The sequence below is a fragment of the Canis lupus genome, chromosome 7 (assembly GCF_011100685.1).
Source record: "Canis lupus familiaris isolate Mischka breed German Shepherd chromosome 7, alternate assembly UU_Cfam_GSD_1.0, whole genome shotgun sequence".
Classification (NCBI taxonomy): Eukaryota; Metazoa; Chordata; class Mammalia; order Carnivora; family Canidae; genus Canis; species Canis lupus.
Window position 1 is genome coordinate 50737239 of NC_049228.1, and position 8733 is coordinate 50745971.

Consider the following 8733-nt stretch of genomic DNA (forward strand, 5'->3'; position numbering starts at 1 on the left):
ATTCACCAAACTGGCCCATGCTATATTCCCACTCCCTCTGACCCTACTGGGTCACTAGCTGAGCATTCCAGACATTTCCCCTCACCATTAGCAGAGAAAGCTGGTAGCTTCTGCACATGCCTCATTCAGCCCATGACTTCCTGAAGACTGGTTGTGGCTGTTTTCAGGGGTGACATATTTCTCTCTGTTCTCTGTAGTGAGCCAAGACAACTGACTCCAGGAAGGAGTTTCAAGCTCTGTGTGCAGGAGTGTTTAAAATGCAAGATCTCCGTCTGGGAGAAAAATGACTTGAAGAGCCTTAATGCAAACCTCCATTCTGTTTTCCCAGCAGCTGTGAGGCTGGCAGGCCCCGTAGGCAGAGAAGGGACTTGCATGGGCCATGATGATACATATTCAGTAGCGAGGAAGACTTGATTCTGCACCTTGCTGATTCCAGCTGCCAGATTGTGAGTGATCGATAGAGAACTTTGTTAATGATGTGGAATTCACTTCTGGCATGCTCTGCACAAATACATATGTAATATATTATTAGTGCCCTCAACTCCAGGCCTGTCCAGATGTGATTTAATTCAAAGTCTGATTATCTTTTCCTCTTTTACCTTCATAATTGGAATGTTGTTGATCAGATTCTGCTTTTAATAAAAATGGTACACCATGCAGCATTGCTCTAAAACTTTTTTTTTTTTTTTTTTGACAGCAAACATCAGAAACTCACAAGGTGAAGGTAATGAAATGACAGTAGATGTTAGGGTAGCCCAGAGGAAAGCAACTCTCAGTCCTGGAGTCTACATTTTTAAGAATCATGAAGTGGGGTGGATTATCTTTGGAAATTATTAGAGAAGATGTATTTATATAGATTCCTTTCCAAAAGATGAATCCAATCATCATCCCATAGACAAATGTGGAGTCTTAATGGCAAATGTTGATTTAATATTCGAGTCTGAGTCTTGCAGTAAAAAGGCTGAATTGCATTAGAAGAGCCGGACTAGGACTGGGCAGACACAGAAACCTAATACCACAGCAAATAAATCTGGCAGGACAATTTAAAGCTGAAAAGAAATAGAAAGATAAATGATGTCATAAAAGATTCACAGGGGCGTTTTTAACTGAACTGCTAAATATTTTAAAACAGAATAGCCAAGGCCATTTTGTATTAGAAACCCAAATGAGTGGCTCTCTCAATTTATTAAATTTAGTTCCCTCAGTGTTTATCAAGCCTGTTCTGTCAGAAAGGTACTGTACTAGGCACTGGATATTACAATATTACCCAAAGAAATTACTGACTAGCAAGGAAGGTAAGGCAAGCAGCTCCAACAGTTTAAATAAACACCATAATAAGTTAGGAAAAGGAATGTGCTGGTGAGAATCTTCAAACATCACTCCTGCAGGCCTATTTTAAGGAAAAGATCTAGAGATGTCACGTCTTTTCAGGTTTCTATGCCGTTTGTTCATATACCCAAGTCCTCTGGCTACAACCAGCAACAAACCTCTTGCCAAAGCCACTTATGTCCTGGACACCATGAAGAGGCCAGTGACTACTCACATAGCCTTCTCATATGGGATGAGAACAAAGCCATCTTATGAGATCATCCCCTGAGATGGAGCATTGAATTCAAGAGAGAGGAGGAACAGGATTACAGTAGAAGCACAGGCAAAGGGCAAGAAAATTTCTAAGAGATTGACTCCTTGCAAGGGACCAGGGTCCAGCTCTGGTTGTGGTAGAGTACCATCTTATGAACCATTGTTCTTTTCGTCATAGAAAATGAAGCTTCCATGAAAATGCACACTGCATTTGGACCTACCCGAGAAAATAGGAGAAGAACCTGGAATGATAATAAGTAGAGGCATTTTTAGCTTTAAAGGAAGCTGCAATGGGGAAAATAGATTTTTAAAGCCCCTTATAGAATTTGCTGACTGAAGATTTGGTTGGTATGCTCAAGGCCATTCTTAATGAAAAGAAAAGAAAACAAACAAACAAAAACACACATTCAAGAGGATCCCAAATTCACAGCACTCTTTTTAAATTGAATATTTACAAACTTTTAAAAACTGGGAGCCTGTTTTTATAAAATTAGACCAAACTCCTAACAGGCAAAGTTTGAGGTATTTATCTGGGCCAAGCCTGAGCCAAATAAATCACTAATGAATATGAGAAAATGAACATGCTTGCTTACACTTTAGCTACCACCTGCAGTGACTGCATGTGTCACCCTGTTTTCCCGTTGTTCAGGAAGTATCAGCACCAGTGGACTTTGAGCGCAGCTGAAGGACTGAGTATGCTCTAAAAGATGAAAAAGATGCTCCATCTGCCTAAAGAGAGTACATACAACTTCGTCCTGTCACCAGATGACTTCACGTGGCAAATGGAAATACCATGGGGAAGAAATTTTTATTTTGTTTTGTTTTCTATTTTGTGAGAATTTTGCTCTTAGATCCATGTAGCCTATCAGCTAGCTAAGCAAGTTAGTGAATGGGAGTTGGGGGGTATATGTGTGTATTATATAGGCCTGCGGTGGTCAGGAACACCAAGGTGGTGGGAGAGAGAGGGGAAATCAAGGGTGTTATGTGATTGCCTGGACCCTTGTTTGTCTGCATTTGATGGTAGAATAAAAGTGTTAAGAGAAATACAGGGTGCTGAAAACAAGTTTCTCTCCTTTTTCTGACTATGCTTAGGGTTGCCAGTGCCATGCATTGCCATAAATACACATACGAGATAAGTCTCTTTCTCCTTACCAATAATCCACCCTTTTGCCCAATCTTGTTCAGACTTTGAACATGTATATGCATAGTTCCTTCCCAGCCCTTAAAAGTTTCCTGTCAGGCAGAACCTTAGAACCAGAGCTAAACTGGTATTTCTTTCTGGGCACATTTGTAACCCAAAGGCTACAGATTCTAAGATAAAGGAGTATGTTTCTAGCCATATAAAATCATTGCAAGAAAGGCTTTGAAAGTGATAATATCTTTCTGGTGCCTCAAATCACCCTCACAATGTCAGGTTGCTCCAGTTGTGCTTTAAACGGTGCCATACTGGTCTGAGGTAGGGACCCATTCTCTCCTCTCTCCCCAGATACTATCTCCTTGACTATAAGAGGGACACTGACAGGCCAAGACTCAAGAATGTAGCCTATATCTTGATTTCATCTATGTTTAAAGTCATATATACAAAAAGAAAAAGCCCTGGTTCATAACAGTGTATTCTGTGATGAAAACTCAACAATTTGAAACACTCAATTAAAACTGCCAATTGACTAGATTTATTTCTATTTCAGATTCAAGTTTTGTTGAGTAAAGAAAAGAAAAGAAGGATAAGGAGGCAAAGTGAGAAGTGATGGTTGCTGAACTTAATAGACATTAGAAGGAAAGTCATCTCTAGGCTTCATTTTGGGATAGGATCCCTCTGAGTTACCTTTTACGTGTTTTTTTTTTTTTTTTTTTTTTAGCTTCTTATGAAGTCAGATTCAGAGTTATGCACAGAGGTCCTGCAAAGTCTTATATTGACCAAATGATACAATGAGAAAGAAGGAAGGAAAGAAAGAGGGGGAGGAGGGAGGAGGGAAGGGAGAAAGAAAAGAGAACAAAAGAAAATTTGGGATGTTCTCAAGACTCTCCATATTGAAACATGGAAATAAACTCACACATCAGAGTAAGATTTTCAACTCCAAATTTTCAAATTGAAAAATGTTATCCCCAGTGACACACAGAATTTAATTCATTGAATTTCTTATAATCTTATAGAAAAGGATAGGCGGTTACCTACATATAATCCTCCAGATTATATTGAGAACGGAAAGGCTAACTGTCCTGCAAAAAAATATGGTCAATGAAATCATCACTGCAATAGCTCCAGAGGCCCCTCAGAAGCAACTAATAATCTCTTGAGCCCTCACCTTCCAAGTCGCATTTAAAAATTATGTAGACGTATCATGAAAAATAACACTGTAATTGTAATCATTTATACTTCCCCAATTAAGAGTTGCCTTTTCAAAGCTGCTTCGTATCTAAGAGATCTTGATTGCTCCTTGTTTCTCTCATATTATTACTTTTTTCTTTAAAATAATTCTAAAAGATTACAAAAACATAAGAAAATAGAGAAAAAATTTTTTAAAAGATTTTATTTATTTATTTATTCATGAGAGACACAGAGAGAGAGGCAGAGACACAGGGAGAGGGAGAAACAGGCTCCACGCAGGGAGCCCAATGTGTGGGACCTGATCCCGGGACTCCAGGATCACGCCCTGAGCCAAAGGCAGGCGCCAAACCACTGAGCCACCCAGGGATCCGAAAATAGAGAAAATTTAGAACTATCTGCTCTCCTATTATTCTACTACACTAAATTCTTCCTTTAAAAAAAAAAAAACCAATTAGGGAACTGTATTTATGTTTGTTTGTTTTCCACACAAGATGCTAAGTAAGTTATGCATAAATGCGTTTCTGTGCATTCGAGAATGTGGGTGATCATTTCCTCTCTGACTTTGACATCTTCAATGCTGTGAGATAATGGTCTAAAAAGCACTTCTCTTCCCTAAGTCTTAACATTTAAGACACTGAATGAAAGGGCCTACACTCGTGGAGGACTCATGGTGTTCTGTTGTGATGACTAGTTCTCAAACTGCTTAATGAACCTTACTGGAGGCATCCAGTCAGTGCCTTCCATGTGCTCAGTGTTCCCTAGAAACCAAAAACTCTGAGCAATTAGATAATGCCACACTCAAATAGGCTCTTAAATCTGACTGGGCCAGAGATGAATGGCTTTGATTTAAATAATTTGAAACATCTCTAAGCAGTGCCATCTTTCTCTAAATCAGAACATGGCAGACATGTAGAACCCCTTTGCTGAATGTTCATGTATCCATTCCCTAAGACAAACAGAATCTGGGCCTGCATCATCCCTGGAAAACCAAATGTGGTTTGGTTGAGCCACTCACCACGTTTCTTCTTTGGTATAGGGTTTTCTCTGCTCTGAGAGTTTCCACCTAAGAGGCCCAGGTGACCCAGAGGTACAACCTAGAAGATAGAGAGGTTCCTTTACTCCTTCTGGACAATTCAAGAAACTGGCCCTAAAGCAGAAATCAACGTGTAGGAGGAAATAGCAGGTAGTGGGCTAGTTCTCCATCTCTGCTGACTCTCTGCTGACTCAGGCTTTTAACTCTTAAAGCCATGGTCATAATACCCACAATAATTTGCTGACCCTTCCTTAAGAATGATCAGGGCCACCACACTGCAAAATTCCAGAGGGTTCCATTCTTGCTGTGACCAGAGTAACTAGTGTTGCTGGGAATTATAAAATCCATGAGCCAGATGCTGAGGCCATGTGGACTCTTTCCGCTACATATTTTAGGAATTTTGAGTCTTCAATTATTCACTACCAAAAGCTATCACTTTTTTTTAAATTAATTAAGTATGCTTGTTATAAATGGCAGAATATTTGGGAACAAAAGAAGGTTTATTTTTAATAGGAAACATATAATTTTGAGAAAAACAAGGATAATAAGGAAAATTGTTTATCATCTGAAGTCCAAAACTAAAAAACAGATATTCAATGACTGTCTTCATCAAATTTGTCAAGACTAAAGAGTAAATAAGTAACTGGAGGGAAATTATTTATGGTCTAAACACAAAGACAAATGTCTTTCTCTTTCTGGAAAGGATAGCTATCCTCTTCTGTAAGATATTCTTTCCTCGTTTCTCTTCTTAGGAAGGTGTTACATCCTGTGATAATCCCACCTCCCACCATCTCTTGTCCTTATTTTTTAAATTTTTCTTCCAAATTCACATGTGACTCCCGTGGAGTCAAGTCAGAAGTTTGCACAGATGAAAAATACTTCAGCAGGCTCCCAAGAATATGTAAGTTTTTACTAAATAGTTTTCAGCTGATGGTGTCCATATTTGACTCCATATCCTCCATAGAGACTGACTTCTGGTGGTATTTGCCAGGAATCACTGCTTTAACAAACAAAATCTGTTTCTAATGGAGCACAACACAAGGATTTGATCTCAAAAGGACCTTATCTTTCCACACATTTCCTCTAATACAGAACTTTGTGGGATTTGCAACTTTTAGACCATAAGGGAAACACATTTTTGCTATATAGTATACCGGAAATAGCAGTGGACTTTGGGTCAGGTGAGAAAATGTATATATTAGGTTTGGCATTATGACTCTAAAATGGCATAGTAGAATGCATGTACTTCCGTGACAATAAATTAGGTACCACACAAGGGGCTTCCGAAGAACATAAACTTCACTTTTCTCATAAAATCCGTAAGATATGATTTTAAAAAGAACTGAGATACAGAGAGAGGAAGATAGACAGAGGGAGAAAAAAGGAAAAGAGAGTGCTAAATTAATAAAAAAAATATTTATTCCATTTGCCTGCACATACAGGGAACTGCTGGATATCTTCTAAGGGGTCTACATTTTTCTGTGATCTTTTGTATTTCTTTGGAACAGGATACCCTCAGCTATGCAATTTCTTCTCGAGGACAGTAGACATTTCTCTAGGAAAGTCTGCATTTATTCTGCTTTTCCAATTTTCCATGGTATGACATTATGAACAATGATAGGTTTCACAGACTTAGTAAAATGTGCTGTTGTCCTCAGCAACTTGGCCTCGCCTGCGTCTCCGTGTAGGGCAACAAGAGCTCTGTGAGCAAACCATCGCCTTCACACCGCCTGCATGCCAACAGGATCCCCCTACACCCAGGCAGGAGTGTGAGGAGCAGAGATTATTCCTTTCTCTCTCTGTTTACACAGTTTTCGTTGCATATTTATCGCCCCCCCCCTCCTGTCCCCCCAATCTTCAAGGCAAGGTTCTGGTACTTTGTAAATCTCTAAGCCACATCCATTCTTTCTTTTTTTTTTTCTAGCCACATCCATTCTTATGGAAATGTGGTGATTCAGCTGAGTACCTGGTCACTTCCCCCAGCTGTCACTTCCTCTTTTGACAGAGGCTGAAACCTCATCAGACAGGGCCCTCGCTTGAATTTGGATGGAATTAAATTATTTTGGTCCAGACAATATGTTTTCATGCTGTGAGTGGATGCAATCCCTCAAACTCGCTTGGAAACATACAGTCTGAGATAGTGAAATTCTACTTATTTTCACCCCTATCCTTTGTATTCCCCTCTCATCCTGCTAGGGAGTACAGAGGCAAAGAAGGGAGAAGTCAGAAAAAGAGGTAAAGATTTTCACTTTGTTTTCATGTATTTTCCAGGTACATATCAAGCCCAGTATTTATGATTGTCACCTAGAGGCCACCTCTGACTTTGTGCAGAGAATACACCACTTAACAAATTCTCTCTGGCCACCAAGCCCATGGCCTTTTACGACTAGGTCAGTAGAGTTTTTGCAATGACTGTCACTTTGAAAAGCAACAAAATCTTTTTTTCTGCCTGCAAGAGAAGTTTGGAGAAATATTCCAGAATTCCAAATTCTGCAATACCCACATTGTGGCAGGCAGTCATGTGAAGCCATTTCAGACCTTTCCTGTCAGGAAGATGTAAACTTGCCAGGACATGGTGGCAGAGGACAGGGTTGAAAGACAACTGAAATGGGGTTTGCATTTTGTGCTAAAGCCAGACCTTTCTTCTAAGCAGAAGAGGAGGTGGCTGTAACCACAGCCTGAGGGCAGAAAAAATAAAATCTCAATTACGCAGCAGGAATGAATTCTAGAGATCTGCTATACAACATCGTGCCAATAGTTAACAATATTGTTTTGGACACTTAAAATTTTGTTGAGGGTAGATTTCATGTTAAGGGTTCTTACCATAATAAAAAAGAAAAGAAAGCTTGTGGCATATCCGTGGCATCTGAAATATCCTCTATCCCAACCACATCCCTTCCACAGGCTGGCCAAGGACACACTGCCTATATTGGCTAAGCCTAGCTTTTGATTTATAGTAACCAAGACAATATTACTATGAAGGAGAGGAAAACACAGGAAAGTATTACTTGTTTTTAGAGTTTATCCTGGCTGCAAACCAGGTGCCTACACTCTGAGATGGGTCCTGCTATGATATGGGCAGGGAGTATGGCAGGAACGTATTGATAATCATTTTTCAGTCTAGATTGTCTAGATGATGACAGCTGCCACCCAAAGACAAAGATGTGTCTGGATATCATCTAGTTTTCAAATAATTCACATTTTAGTATATTTTAGATATTATCCTGATGGACTGATAGAAACTTTAGCCACAATCCTTTGGGATCCACTTCCCAGGACCCTCACTTCCTAGAGTTGAACCATATTTCAGCAGGTGTTAGTATTGAAGAGTATTTTTTGGTGAGTAGGGGTCTGGTTTTTAGACATTAACCCACAGAGGTCACCACTGAGATACTCCTTATGCTAGCAAGCATGGCCACTGGCTGTAGTTTCTAGATCTTATTTGGGGTGCAGGAATCTCTGCTGTTACTATCCCAACAAAGTTATAGGGTATTTGAGAGACTGTAAATAGCCTTTCTGCTCTAGTCACAGCTATTTGTTCTTTGATATTTCTTTGTCCTCCCAGGAATCTGCCCAGGAAGTTCAGAGCCCTTCTCACTGGAACCCAACCATATCCCCGTTCAGGTCTCTGCCCCCTGCCTTGCTCCACTCTATCTCATTCTCCTTATGACTCCTTTCAGGACCATCCTTTCTCAAGCCTTAAGATTGGGAGTATTGGTATGGAAATACATCTTCCTTTATTTTAGCAGTTCTTTTGGTTTTCTTCCCTGAACACAGAGACAGCAACCTC

General features: G+C 39.8%; 1 long non-coding RNA gene across 1 annotated transcript; it reads left to right on the plus strand.

Moving 5' to 3' along the window:
• Positions 1–215: 215 nt before the first annotated feature.
• Positions 216–2510, plus strand: LOC119872691. The gene is made up of 3 exons (XR_005361698.1): positions 216–446; positions 698–724; positions 2231–2510. It is a non-coding gene; the product is annotated as an uncharacterized LOC119872691 (long non-coding RNA).
• Positions 2511–8733: the final 6223 nt, after the last annotated feature.